This window comes from Phyllostomus hastatus, unplaced genomic scaffold, assembly GCF_019186645.2.
Source record: "Phyllostomus hastatus isolate PE091 unplaced genomic scaffold, TTU_PhHast_1.1 phas_contig_86, whole genome shotgun sequence".
NCBI classification, from domain to species: domain Eukaryota; kingdom Metazoa; phylum Chordata; class Mammalia; order Chiroptera; family Phyllostomidae; genus Phyllostomus; species Phyllostomus hastatus.
Window position 1 is genome coordinate 68206761 of NW_025333977.1, and position 15981 is coordinate 68222741.

Consider the following 15981-nt stretch of genomic DNA (forward strand, 5'->3'; position numbering starts at 1 on the left):
AGGACCTGGTTGTCTCTGTGTATGTTTTTAGCATGTTTTGACAAACATCCGGAGCTGAGATGGATACTGCTGGTTGGTATCCATTATAGCTGGCGCCCAACGTGGGGCTCAAAGGCGACGAGCCATGGCTGCAGATGGCACACCAACTAAAGGAGTGAATCTCCCATGTTTTTCGGGCTGGTAAGTATAGCTCCAGCACCCCTGGGTAAGTTTGCAGGGTGTGCCGCATTTCTAGGGGAATAAATCTTTTCTAGGTTGCTTCTATCTTTGGCAACCACCTATATAAGCATAAATATAAATAATGTAACTCTCAAATGAGAGCAATGCATTTGAAACTATAAGATTGGACCTTGCTTCCTCCCCCAAGCTTGCACTGAGTGGCCCAGGCTTGGGAGAAAAGAGCAATGACTTTCCCTTCAATTGGTCTTAAAAATGCCAACTAGTTACAGGGCAATTTACAAGAATCGCCGCACTTGTGGCAGGAGGAATTTCAGAAAAAGTGCTTTTACTTGTTAAGGAATTTTTAAAAGATTTATAAATATTCTCACATTGGGGAAATATTTTAAATCCCTAATAATTTCAGCAGCTTTGGAACTGTTAAATGGTAATATGAAAGAAACAGACTGGCGTGCAAGTTTTTTGAGCGCCGCAACTGGCTCCTGGGAATAAAAAAAAAAAAAAGAAGTCGGCGACACCCTCCAGGAGAGAGGGTGGCCAAGGCACTCCCCACGTGAGGAGTGGCCATTCTGTCTGGATTCCCCCACAGGACCTGGTTGTCTCTGTATATGTTTTTTCTTGTGCTTCGACAAACCATCTGCAGCATTCCGTGCTCACTGCAGACAGGTGGGCACACGTCACAAAGGGAGCTTGTTCTTTCCTCCTTACCATCGTCAAGCAATATTTTGATGCACTTATTGATGAACATTCCTAATACAGAGGTCTAGACATCAAACTTTAGGAATAGAAAACTTCGGTGGAAATATTATATGAGTTTTGTACATCAAATGATTATTTCTAAGGACAAATACATGTTAGTTCACTTGTACAATCATAGTAGCTGGTCAATGAAGAGGAAGGCATTAATGGAGCTGGACCATGACCCAGTTTTCCCATGGCTACCAAGGGATGCTCCACATGGGATGGGAGGAAGAAGACAGGTAGCCCTATCTGATCTCCAAGTCAGTGTGCTTCTGGACCTCCAGGTAAATACATTAATAATAAATGGTAGCAGAAGGGTCTTCTCTATGGAATGATCTTAGCAATATATCCTTGAAAATTGACAGAATGAAATGTTCCCTTACTTTGTGGGATAACCCCATAAATCCTCATTGGAGAACTCATCTTTCACTCTGGGCTAGAGAGTATGTGCTCATCATAAGAAGAATGGATCAGGGGAGCCACACTTGATGTTCCAGACTTCTCTCTGTTTTGTCTGAGCCTCTGGATTACATGAATCTTTTACACCACTATGAACCTTTGATACTGAGTAAGATCTTGATTGTGTGAGTCTGATCCTTTCCATACCTCAAACAATAGTTAACTAAAGCAAAGAAAACAGAGAAAATGGTTCCAAGTGTGTGTGACTGACTTCTAAGATATACTTAATAGTTTTAGCTTTTTTTCCATAATTGTCCAAATTTAATTTATGGAGAAAAATAAAAGGAAAGTTTTTAATACATTTCTTCAAGTATTCAGTGGATTAATTTTTTTCTATTTTTAATTTTGGTAAAATATATAAACATAAAATTTACTTTTACCATGTTTTTAGTTTTAGTTTTTATTTTTTAAATTACATTTTACTGATTATGCTATTACAGTTGTCCTGATTATTACCCTTTTGTCTGCCTCCACCCAGCAACCCCCACTCCCTCAGGCAATTGCCACACCATTGTTCATGTCCATGGGTCATGTGTATAAGTTTTTGCTACTACATTTCCTACAGTGTACTTTACATCCCTTGGCTATTCTGTGACTACCTATTTGTGGTTCTTAATGCCCTTACCTCTTCACCTATTCCCCCAAAACCTTCTCCCATCTGGAAACCATCAAAATACTCTCTGATCCATGATTTTGACTCTGTTCTTCTTCTTTGCTTTGTTTTTTTTTTTTTTAGATTCAATTGTTGGTAGATATGTATTTATTGCCATTTTATTGTCCATAGTTTTGATCTTCTTTTTCTTAGAAAAGTCCCATCTCAACATTTTATATATTAATGGTTTGGTGGTGATAACTCCTTTAGTTTTTTTTCTTGTCTTGGAAACTCTTTAGTTGTCCTTCAATTCTAAATGATGGCTTTGCTGGGTAGAGCCGTCTTGGCTGTAGGTCCCCGCTTTATATGACTTTGAATATTTCTTGCCAGTCCTTTCTAGCCTGCAAAGTTTCTTTTGAGAAATCAGCTGACAATCTTGTGGGAACTCCCCTGAAGGTAACTAACTGCTTTTCTTTTGCTGCTTTTAAGATTCTCTCTTTATCTTTAACCTTTGGCATTTTAATTGTGTTGTGTCTTGGAGTGGGCCTCTTTGCATCCATCACAATTGGGATTCTCTGTGGTTCCTTGACTTGCGTGTCTACTTCCTTCACCAAATTAGGGAAGTTTTCTTTCACTATTTTTTCAAATAGATTTCTAATTTTTTGCTCTTTTGTCTCCTTCTGCAACCCCTATGATGCAAATGTTGGAATGCTTGAAATTGTCCCAGAGGCTGCCTACACTCTCCTCATTTTTTTTAAAACTGTTTTTCCTTCTTATTGTTCTGTGTGGTTGTTTTTTGGGTTCCTTATGTTCCAAATCATTGATTTGATTCTTGGCTTCATCCACTCTGTTGTTTTCCCTTAAATTGCTCTTTATTTCAACTAGTGTATCCTTTGTTTCTGACTGGATTTTTTTTTCTGCTGTTGAGCTCCTCACTAAGTTCCTTGAGCATTCTTATAAACAGTGTTTTGAGCTCTGCATCTTGTAGATTGCTTATCTCCATTTTGTTTAGCTCTTTTTCTGGAGTTTTGATCTGCTCTTTCATTTGGGCCATGTTTCTTTTTTTTCTCATTTTGGCAGGTTCCCTGTGTTTGTTTCTATGTATCAGATATAGTTGCTATGACTCCCTGTCTTGGTATCATGGCTTAATGTAGTAGGTGTCCCATAAGGTGCAGTGGCACAGCCTCTCCTATCACCCAACCTGGGTACTCAAGATGTGCCCTTTGTGGGTTGAGCACAGCCTCCTCTTGTAGTTGAGCCTTGGTTGTTGTTGGCAGGTCAATGGGGGTGATTTACCCAGGTCAGTCAGTTGCAAGGACTGGCTGTGACCCTGACCACCACCCTCTGCCCTCTGTGGAGGCTCAGCTGTGCAGGAGCAGGGTGGTGTTACTCTGATGCGGTCTGTAGGGGTGTTCAGGTCCTGGGTGGTGCAGGCCAAGGTCAGCCCCCACCTGTGTTTTGTCTGGGACCATCTTGCCTGAGCTATAAAGCAATCTAAGATGGCTGTTACTTGTGCTGGGCTTGGAGATTACCAGCTAAGCTAAGTTGTGATTCTAGTTTGGTTGCTGCTAGTGCCTGGCCTGGGGCCACTTAGCAAGGGATAATGGAGCCTGGGGACTCACTGAGACCATCTGTTCTGTGTTTGAAAGGATTTAGGAAGTTGTAAAGCATTAGCCTAGACCAGGCATTCATATGGAAAAGCCACTGTTAACAGCTATAAGTTGGGTGGGACAGAGTTTCAGGGGTTCTCCAGGTTGGGGCAAAAAGTGTTAGCCAGGTTGACAGAGTCTCAGATATGGCATGTACCTGCTGGCTCTGTGGGTTTGCCCACATTTCTGTCTGGGAGAAAGCTGTCCCTCAGCTCTTACCTCGATGCCATAAACTTCAATTCCTCCCAGTATGCTACTGGTGCCTTTAAGATGCTATCCCAGTGCTGGAGCTCAGAGGGAGTGAGTCTGAGTGAGTTCATATATGGGTTTTTTAAGAGGAACTGCTTGGGACTCCAGTAGTTTCTTCCACTGATTGACTCAATTCACACTAGTTTTTGTAGCCAGAAGGTATAGGGACTTATCTCCCTCTCACTGGAATCCTGAGCTGGGGCATCTGGTATGGAGCCAGGAATCCTCACTCCTGAGATGTACCTTCCAAATTTTTATCTACCACATGTGTATGTGGAATAAGACCATTCCACATCTCCACCCCTCCTACCAGTTTGGATGGATGTGGTTCCATAGTTGTCAGACTCCATTCAAGTTGATTTCTGATGTTTTGGAGTGATGGTTGTTTGATAATTGTGTTGTAATTTCAATGTGGTTGTGCATGGAGGTGAGCTGTGTTTACCTATGCCACCATCTTGACTGGAAGCTATTTAACCATTTTAAGTGTACAATTCAGTGGCATTAAGTGCATTCATTGTTGTGCAAACATCATCACTATTTATTTCCAATCTTTTTCACCTTCCCAGATAGAAAATGTGTAGAATATCTACCCATCCCTCTTGCCCCATCCCCTGGTAATTTCTATCTGACTTTCAGTTGTGTGTGTTTGACTATTCTAGGGCCCTCACAAGTGGATTCATACAATGTTTGTCCTTTCATGTTTGGCTTATTTCACTTAGCATAATGTTTGCAAAGTTCATCCATATTGCAGTATGTATCAGATTTTTTTTCCTTTTTAAAGGTCAATAACATTCCATCACATGTATATACCACATTTTATTTATCCATTCATGTAGATGGACATTTGGACTGTTTCCACATTTTGGTTACTGTGAATATTGCTATTAACATTGGTATATAAGTATATGTTTGACTTCTTGTTTTCAATTTTTTTACATCTATATCCAGAATTTGACTTGCTGGTGATTCTATATTTAACTTCTTGAGGGATAACCACACTGTTTGCCATGGCACCTATGCCATTTTGCATTTCTAGTCGCAAGGTGATGTACAAGGATTTCAGTTTCTCCACATCCTTGCCAATGCTTGTTATTTTCTGTGTTTCTTTTTGATGATTAGCATCCAAATGGGTGTCTTACCTATTTTTTTTTGCCAAGTCTCAGTAGTAAATAACCATAATGTGAATAATATTTTTCTTCTTACTAGCTTGTTACTTGCATCTTTCTGGCTATCCTCACATCAGCAATATACTTGCCCCTGGAGCAAAACTGCCAAGACTGAGCTGCTTAGCTACCTCTTTGTGATTTTCCCCTTGTCATCTCCCGTCAAACTCTCTGGAAAGTTTATGGGTGAATAACAGACAAGCTTATTTAACCTTATTTAACCAAAAGAGTTAAGGAAAAAAATTTCTAATCAACTTTGTGTATGGGAGCTTTCTCAAGCATGTCTTCTTATTCAGCTTTGACTATCCATATAGGTGAAGAGGGATTTGACATGTTTGGCCTCATCCATTGCTCTATTAGATTGTTCTATTTTTTTTGTTGTGAGGATCTAGTTTGCTATGAGGGTCTGGTATATATTTAGAAAAGTGATTTTTATTAATTAATGTGATTATTGGTATTTTGAATATAATATTCAGTTATCATCACTGAGGAATTTATATTACTGTTGCTTAAGCCATCATTGCCTTAAAAGTACATGTGACTTCTGAATGTCACTGATTGTGTTTTCACTGTTGTTAGTAAAAGTAACATCTGCTCACTTTGGATCTTTAATGCCTGTCTGCTTCTGTTCCTGCTGAAGCTCAAACATTCAGACTGCATTTGGCACTACACACAGAGTTGGGAAGCCAGACTGGGGCCTGTTCTCCCTCCTGGGTGTTGATAAAACTGTCAGCCAGATTGTGGGCACAGAATTCTAGTAAGACTAGGTCATAATTTCTTAAGCTCACTAGCAATGCATGTTATACAGGGAATGAATATGATACCATAACTCCTTGTACATAAAATCAGACACACATATAATAACATTTCATTTCGATTTTTTCTGTGATAATACTGTGGGCCATAGAAATCTCTGAAAAGGGTCAATCAGAAGAAGCCTGATACAATATATACTGTGCTTACCTTTTTTTAAAAAATAGAAACATTGCTAAAGGTCTTAGGCCTTTCTGGCACTTTATGTAGATAGCTAGTTTTATAAAATAAATCCGATGGTATTGGAAATAAAAATTTAGATCCCTCACTTGAGAAACTAGGATCTTGAGTTTGAAGTAAGAATTTCTAGAGACACTGGTGGTTTTAATTGACATAAAAGTGATTTGTCAGCTGTTCAAATTCATCTAGGATCTTGCCATTCAAAGTTTGATCTGAAGACCACTATCATTACCACTATCACCAGGAAGTTGTTCAAAAGAAAAAGAAAAACTCAGGTCCCTCCTCAGATCTGCAAAGAAGATTCTACATTTTAACAAGACCCCTAAGTGACTAGTAAATATATTAAAACTTGAGAACACTTTTCTAACCAGAAAGCTCAAAATGGATAAAAGACTTAAATATAAGTCATGATACCATGAAAGTTCTAGAGGAAAACATAGGCAGTAAAATTTCAGATATCTCATGTAGCAATATTTTGCTTATATATCTCCTAGGGTGAGGGAAATAAAGGAAAACACAAACAAATGGAACAAACCCACATCTGCAAAAATAACTTGCACCCACAATCCCACTATCAACAGTAAATGAACCAGTATTAATAAGAGTGTAAAGAGATTAAGGCTATTATAAGAAAGGAGAGTGAATATGAGATGACCTACAGAATGAAAAATGATTTTGAGAGGGTAGAGGGAAGAGCACTAATAAGAGTAGGGAATAGGAAAATGTGAAGAGAAAGTAAAATTTATATCATGAATAAAAAAGGGAATGAAGAAGGCAGAATGTATTAAAAGAAGGGAAGCATATAGTATTAGTTTTAAACAGAAATTAAATAAAATAAAGTGAGAGAAAAAAAGAAGAAAAGTAAATAAATAATAATAAAAAAATAGGAACCAGCTCTAGCTGTTGTGGCTCAGTGAATTGAGTGCCGGCCTGTGAACCAAAGGGTCACCAGTTCGATTCCCAGTCAGGGCACATGCCTGGGTTGCAGGCCAGGTCCCCAGTAGGGGGCACATGAGAAGGTAACCATACATTAATGTTTCTCTTCCTCTCCTCCCCCTCTTTTCTTCTCTCTAAAAATAAATAAATAAATTTTTAAAAAAGAAATAGGAAAAAAATTGGAGAAAAAGATCCACCATAGCACTGTCGACAATAAATGAACTAAAATTAATATATATGGGATGGGAATAAGATGGGAAAAGAGAGAGAAAAGCTTAAGAGATGTGTAGAGGAAAGGGAAGTGATTTTGAGATGATAGACAGTGAGAAAATGCTAAGAGTGAGGAATGAAAACCAGGCTAAGAAAGGGAAAAATTAAAATTCGAGATGCAAAAAAAAAAAAAAGGGCAGGGTGAAAGAAGAAAAAATAACAAGGCTAAGACAGGGAAAAACTGAAATTTGAGACAAAAAATGGGCTGAATGAAGGCAGAATGAAGTACAAGAGGGAACGGTAAAATCTGAGATTGGAAATGCAAAAAGAGCGAAGATCTAGAGATAAATTTGAAAAAATGAAACAACTACCCTATGTCTAGCAAAGATTGCTAACGGTGGAGAAAGAATGAGGGTATTATAAGAGCAGCAAAAAGAATGTGGCCATTGACAAGAAAATTGGTTCTGCTCTGGATGGGTGAGAAATAATAAAAGTGTGGAATGGAAACAAGTTGTAGCAAGAGAGAAAGCAACATTTAAAACAAAAATAATAAGAGGAAAGAAGCTAAATGGGATAAGAGAAGGAAGGAGCAAAGTATGAAAACAAATAAACTATAATATAAAATATAGTGATTTAATATGTACAAACTTGAAGGATAAGAAATGAATGTTAAAAAACTATGCAGTAAAGAACATATTGTTAATCACAGAGAGACCACAGTGGATTTCATCTCATTAGCATCCAGTGTTTACCACTGTTCTTTCTTTCTCACTCCACCTCTTGTGATGTCAGATGGTGACCCTATCTGGCCTTAGGCAGCCTGTTTGAGACTTCCAGGGATCTATTGTCTATGGCTGTCTCCTTCAGTTGTTAATCTAGTCACTCTGAACTCAGCAGTCAGGCCTGGGCACCACAAGGAGGGGCAGGGTACCTCCTGTGGTTGAGGCTATTGCTTGCCCTCAGGCTGATGCCAATAGGAGAGAAGTGGTCTGAGCAAGATGGCTACTGCAGTAAGAGGGATGATTCAGCACCTCAATCCGGGTGGCTGTTATCTCAGTTTTCTCCACAAAGCAACCATTCCCAGTCTCTCCTCAAGTGTCTCTAGTCCATTCTTAACTCCACACCCTTTGACAGAGCCCAGGGTAACTGGCTGCATACGAAAATTTGTGTGTTGGCCCTTTAAGCAGCTCTTTGCATCTCTAGCAGCCTGTCTCTGGCAGAGACAAGCCCTGCCCCTTTTCCCCAGTGGTTGTTATCTGTGTACTTTTCAGGCTGTGGTCCTGTAGGCTGGGGAAACCAGTTTGGGGTTTAGATCCCACACTTCTTAACCACAGCTGCTTAAATATCCCTCTGGCACTTCAGCTGCTGCTCATGGGCACCCAGACAGCCCTCTTGTGTCTCCATTGCACTCCCTACCAGTTATGCTGTGTGGAAGCTGTTTCTTCTGTCTGTGGTTATAAAGCTTCTCTCTCACTATTGTTCAGTTGTTTAGTCTGGATAATTTCTCCACTATTAAGTTGTAATTCCAGATTGGTTCTAGGAGGAGGTTAGTGTAACTTCCACTCACTCCTCCACCATTGTGGATCTCTAAAATTTAATTTCCAGGGTATTATTTTGCATATGGATATTGTTATTGCTTTGTATAGTTATATTTTTAATGAATAAACATAAATAACAGAATTAAGTATGCTTATATAGATATGGGATTAGTACTACACATATGTAATGTACATCCTTATTTTTCCCTAAAAAGTTTGGGCAAAAAGTGCATTATACATGGCAAAATATAGTAAGTGCCCATTAGTAGATGAGTAGATTAAAAAATTGTGGTTCATTTGCCCAAAGGAATACTATGCAGTAGAAAGAAAGAAGGAATTCCTACTTTTTGTGATGGCATGGATGGAACTGGAGAGTATTATGCTAAGTGAAATAAGGCAGTCAGTGAAAGACAAATACTGTATGCTCTTACTTATAAGAGGAATCTAATGAATAAAATACACCAATAAAGAAAATAGAACCTGAGACATGGAAATATGGAACAGACTGACAGTGGCCAGAGGGGAAGGGGGAAGGGGATAATGGTAGGAAGAAGGGGAAGAGATCAGTCTAAAAACATATGAGTGACCTGTGGACAAGGGCGATGGTATGGGGACTGACTGTGGGAGTAAGGGGATGGGCTGGGTGGAGGAGGGCAAAGGGTGAAAAAATGGGACAACTGTAATACAATAACAATAATAAAAATATTTGTAGAGGGAGATTACCTTTAAGTCAAGTCCTTTAAAATGCACAAGGTGTTCCTTCTCCTCTTATCTTCTAATTGAGTAAAAGGAAACTCTAAAGATGAACTTTAAAACAGTCAATCTTAATTAAGTGACCATTAATTAAATTTTGCAGTATTTTAATTGAAATACTATTTACAAGGCCTTCTAAATTTCTTTATGGTTTTCTCTGTATATCAGTTATAACCTTAAAATGAATTTTCAGGGATATGATCCATTTCATGAAGTTTAGGGTAGACTATAAATTGATTTACCTTCTGTATTGTAACCTAATTTCATCTCCTCCATAGCATCTGGAGACTGAGAAAAGTTATGAGGCATTTTAATAGGTTATTATAACATCTTCTTTTTCAACTAGTTTAACAAATAAGAGGGCTTTATTTTATTTAAAATTTTGTTTTGTTTTTAGATTTTATTCATTCATTTATTCACAAAATATTTATTAAGAACTTGAGGGTTTTTTCTGAAAGATTTTTCATTGTATTTTAGAAGTGTTTTAGAATTCAATACAAATACAATTTGAGTAAAACAAAAGCTTAGCAATTGAGAATACAAAATATATATTTTATTTCTTATCTATTACTATTCAATACAGTGTTTTATATAGAATTGCTATATGAAACAATAATATGTTAAAGCATACAAGGTAGTTTTCAATGTACCTCTTTTCAATTTGGGGGGTATTTGCATTTCACAATATTTAGAATTTTTACCATTAGGTACATATACACAGTTCACTGCATATAGCATGAAATATGTTTTATTTTCTTCCAAAGTCTCAATAAATAGCTCTGATGTTAGAACAAAGGTTTATATATGTGTGTAAAGTCTGGCAATTCTCCAGCTTGACATATCCAGTTATATTTTTTTGCTGGAAGTATCTAAGGACATTGGTTTGGTTATTGAAATATCTTCACTACTTCACCTTGAAAAGTATTCACAGTTTGCTTTGCAAAGTACTTGCCACATCTTTGAAAGAGTTCATTTGCTTATGAGGGGATATAAAATTCTAATGCAGAGTTGCTTTGATGTTTAACAAGAAGATCAATGGTGAAATTGAGCACCATATTCTCTTCCTCATCTTTTAAAATGATCATCATCATATTTTAGCAAAACTAAGAAATTTCAGATAATCATTTCATGATAATACTGTATTGTGGCTCAGAACATGTACACATACATATGTGTGTGTGTATACATTATATATATATATATATATATATATATATATATATATATATATATATATATATATATATAGTGTTCTTTGAGATAAAGAAGAGAATATGAAGTCATGTGTAATGAACATTCTGGTCCTGGATTATTCTGGTGTTTGCTGACAAAATTGATAACAACAAAGTCATTTAGCCACAATTACAGTTGTGTGAACTGCTTATTTTAAAGAAAATACTCACAGACAAGTTTATACTAACTTCAAGATATTTTTATTGTTTCGTGCAATGTATAAGTTAAGTCTGATGTGACTATAATTTTTGTATTCAGAGAAGAGATGGTTCATTTCTTAATAGAGCATTATGCTTTTATTAGCTTTCATGATCTTTCCTGATATCTCTCTTGGAAAAAGTAAAGCACTTAGACAAAAATAAATAAATTGCCCAATTTCTTAGTTAGACATTAAAAAATTACAAAACAAGTTAATGAGCTTTCAGTGCTCACTGTTTTTTAAGCTACTTAATATTTACTATCTTCAAAGACTCTGGAATCTAGCTCCTAACACTGTGGGGCTTAGTGTAGAGTATGAGGAAGTCCCAAATATGAGGAGGCATAGAGAAAATTTATGTCCTAGCACATACCTCAACACTTGTTGTGTCATCTTAGGTTATATTTATGAGGATGAAGCATAATTCAGTTATTGAGCACAACTTCCTTGATTGTTCATATTCTTATGGCTTGCTGGGGATGAGTTCACAAAGGCTGGACAGTGCCTCAAACGTGGGCCACCAGCTTTCAGCGTTGTCCATCTCTAACTCAAAGTTGTTCATCTCTAAATTACCACCATGTTAAATTATTGTATAGCCCCAAACAAGTTCACTATATTGTTCATTTCTCTGCTGAGACCACAACATTTGTATAAGAAACCTAGAGAATCAACAGGCATTTTCCTGATTGTTCTAAAAAAAATGATTTTCTCAAAAAGATACACAAATTTTTGATACAAATTCCAGAAGTGGAAAACAATAGTTTTGAAAGTCAAACATGCAGAGGCAGTTAATAAATTATATTAGTATAACTGTCTCTTTAGGAATATTGCCTCTTTTCCCCTCAAATCCAACTTGTTACATGTAAGTTTAAAAGTTGAATTTGGGAAGGACTAATTGGCATTTGATGGGTAAATATATAAAATGAAACAGAAAAACCCCCCAAGAAGACAATTACATTGCTTTATTCTGTGGAATAACAGCTGGGATGCTCATTTACTATCTTTTTCAGACTAATAAAATTTAGTCTAATATAGCTTTCCAAATAGCACTATGATGCCAAGAATTTAATATTTTTTTTGCTAGAAATCAAATGTCTTCTTGTTTTATGGAATCTGCTGATTATTCTACCATTTAGGGATAGAGCTATAGTCTCAAGAGCTGTAGAAATTCAACTACATCACATTCAAATCACTTCTTGTGTTGTGTTACTGAAAACATATGATTTAAAAGATATCTTCAGGGGAAGACTGGGGGGGTGGGCTGGGATGGGAGTAAAAGACAGCAAACTGTACTGGAACAACAATTAAAATAAAAAAAATAAAAATAAAGACATCTTTATTTTGTTCACTAAAATCAGTGTACAACTATGCAGAAAGTGATAGATGACAGTTTATCTGGTGTTTTGCCCATTTTGGAGTGTTCATCTTTGCCCATATTTACCACTGATTGTTAAAAAGTCCCTCTCTTCCTTTCTCATCTCTTCATTTTTACCTAAAGGATTGTTGGAAGAAGGAGGATAATGTGCCAGGCCAACAGCTGCCATCATATTAATTAGCCTATCCAAGGTTTGATGGAGAATAGGATTGAAATTTTAGATAAATTCAATGTTAAAGGACTGTCCTTGGGGTAAGATGAAGAGTCATACATTAACTTTCATTAATAAAGGTACTTGGGACTTTGGCCAGATGAATCTGATGAGTGCAGATATGGATTTTATTACTTTTGTTTGGGTCTTTTATGATTGACGTTCCCACTGAAAGCATAAATTATGTTGTCATCTTCTTCATATTGTTGATTCCAGCTATGCTCTTTTATGTGTTTTTCATTAATTAAAACAATACTAATAATAGTGAAAAACTAATATTAGCTTTAGTTTTACTTAAAACTAATATTTATTGAGTGTGATTACTCTGGCAAGTGATTATATTTTACATATATAAATTAAATAATATACTATTTATATAGTGGGGAAAACAAAGGTAGATACTATTATTATCCCCTTTGAAGAGTTGAGGAAACTGAAGCACAGATAGGCTTAGTAATTTTCCTGGGGTTATATAGCTAGAGGTATAAGTCAGGCTGCTAATAAATAAAATCAATTTTCTGCATGATATTTTTTGTAATGAAGGTGGTGAGAAACCATCTATGTCATCAAGTGGTGACCTCAGCTCCTTCTGTTCCTTGCTGGCTCAAACTATTGACTCAAAAGTCAGGTGAGTCATAGGTAGGCTTTCTGTGGCTATTGGTATGTGGATGGATAATTCTGGTCCATGCCACTCTGGACAGCATGCTAACAATAAAGCACATAGACACCATGACTCCAGTCCAACCTGTTTTCCAGCTTTTATTTGGAAAAAATGCCAGGAGAACAGAACAAAGATTTTGAAATAAAAATTGTGAAAAGAATAAAATGGTTTTGTCATTAACCCTTTTGCTTAGAAATTCTTTTTTTTTTGGGTGCAATTGGTAGCTGTTGGGTAGACTCTTTCATGTGTACCAGTGATATAAATAAATTTAGAATTTGTCAAATTCTATTTGTCAAAATAATCACTTCTCATTTTAATAGAATATCACTCCCCTATCTCCAACCCTTTTTTCCCTCTAGTTTGACCCTTTTGAGTTTAGTTAAGCAAAATGCTATTGATCAAGGTTCAGTATAAACCAAGACCTGTGTTACGAAGGATGAGGTATAGTTTCAGTCCTCAGGTGCTTATGACTGCTGTAGGTCAGCTTTCCATGGGGATGTAGCAGACATTAACATGAAGTAGTCTTGCACATAGGCACAGAAGAGGTTATTTCTGACTTGAGAGTGGAGGGATCAAAACTTCAGGGACATGGTGAAATTTGGAAACATTGAGATGAAGAAGAAAGGTATTCAAGATAGAGAAAACTGTAAGCAAAGGTGGAAAACTGTAGTGCATGTTCAGGCTGTGGTGGGGGTGGGATTAAAGATGAGAAGAAGGATGAACAGGAAAATTATATGGGAGACTGAGATAGAAAGTGTTGAGCCTAAATTATGGGGGCTTATGACTATTATGTAGGGTTTAGATTTTATTCCAGGGGGCAACAAAGGCCATTACAGGAAAGAGGTGAGCAAGGAATGGGTTTTAAGAATCGAGCTAAATCAATCCTCAAGGGAAGATTGTAAGAGAGTGAAACTGTGAAGGATGGCTTATGGACATTAAAGGACACAGGCAGAGGGTAGTTGGGAGGCTTTTAAGGAAGAGAAAGTTAACAGGATAGAACAGTAACGAGGACCTGAGATCTGGAGTACAGTGGGAATGGAAAAGAAGGCCCAGACAGAATGTGTGTAATTGGCTGCACTGAGGGGTAGAGGGTAAAGGAAGGAGAGTAGTTAATTGTTCTTGCCTCTGAGTCTTCCAATTCTGATGAGTGATACTACACCACATGATTGACTGAAATAAAAAGGAACATGGACTAACTTGTTTTACCTTTCTATTTGTTTTTGCAGTGGTTGGTTATAGGGGTCATAAGAAAGAGAATATTTCTTAAAATAATCTGATAATATGTTTTTTCAGCTCTTTATACAATATTTTTGAAGGAGTAAAGTAGAAAAAGCAATCTACAAGACATTTATTATTAGACTAATAAAATTAGTAGAATGTAAAATAGATGAAAGCATTCATAGGATGTATTTGTTTTTCTTATGAAGGTAAAAAAATCAACAAATTCAACTGTATAATAACTATAATAAATAATACCATGGTGAGTTTATAAAGTTTATCTCAATGGACTACCAAGATATTGCACAAATTTAACTTTGACTGTAAAAATAGTTTGGGTCTGTTTTAGTAAAGGGACTTTATGACATTTTCTTGGCACATCTACTTCTGTCCCTTGTCTAAACAAATAGAGACATGCATGTTTAAAACATCATTTTTCCTTCACTCACCAAAATTTTGTTGGTATCAAAGGAAGAACTCTGGCTCAGTTCTTTATGATCTCTGGGTTAAGTATTATTTTTATTCTAAACAAGTTAAAAATTCAACTTTTCATTAACACAAATTTAGCTGAAAATCTCACTACAGATTTTTGGGGGAAGTGATTGCTGGTGAATTAGAAGAAGAGTAAAGTAGTCATGGAAGGCAGGACAATCCCACACTCTAAATTTATGTTTCTTTTTTGCTTGTATAAATAACAGAACCATTCAAAAAGGGAAAGTTAATATTATCGAGACATTAGATTATTTTTACCTCATTATCCTATAACCAAACTTGCCATATAATTATCTAAGGACTTGTACCAGAAACTCCTAAATATTTAATCTCTCTGTGCCTGGTGATCTCCAGTTTGTTGGCACAGACTTGTTGCCTTTCAATCAGGTAGACACTCAGATGACTAAATTCTTAGTCTCTTAAACTCTCTTCTCAGGATATTCAGCTTCACACATTCTAATTCCTGCTTAAATTTACTTATATTTGAATATTTCATCTACCAAATCATACATACACATTTTTCTTACAAGGAATTTATCCAAGGTGTAATGATTGTTTCTAAGCTTAAATGATTTCATCATTGGAGGACATAGACTGATTGTTTAAGTAAATCAGTAAAACATCTTTTGTGCAACACAAGTGGAGTGTCTGACATTTTTTACTTTTCAATTCCACTTTTCAATATCAATTTATTTTTAAAATTGTAAATGGTATATTCTAGTTACAGAACATATGTTAAAAATGGGTACATCCAGCATTTTCTGGAGTTAGATCTCTTTTGTCTAAGAGGGTGAGTGATTTCTAAAGCCTTAGGGAAGAACTCTTATAGGGTAGGTGTGGTACCTGGTATCCAAAGAGAATCTCTCTTCCCACCCTCCCCCTTCTTTCATGCCTGTATCAGTTTCTTACTACTGCTTTAACAAATTGCCACAGATTTTGTGGCTTAAATAACACAAATATATTATCTTACATTTCTGTAGATCATAAATCCAACATGGGTTTCATTAGGCTAAAATCAGTAAGTCAGCATACCACGTTCCTTTCTGGAGGCTCTAGGGAAGAATCCATTTTTATGTGTTTTCCAGCTTCTACAAATTACCCATATTTCTTGGCTCATGGCTTTCTCCATTTTCAA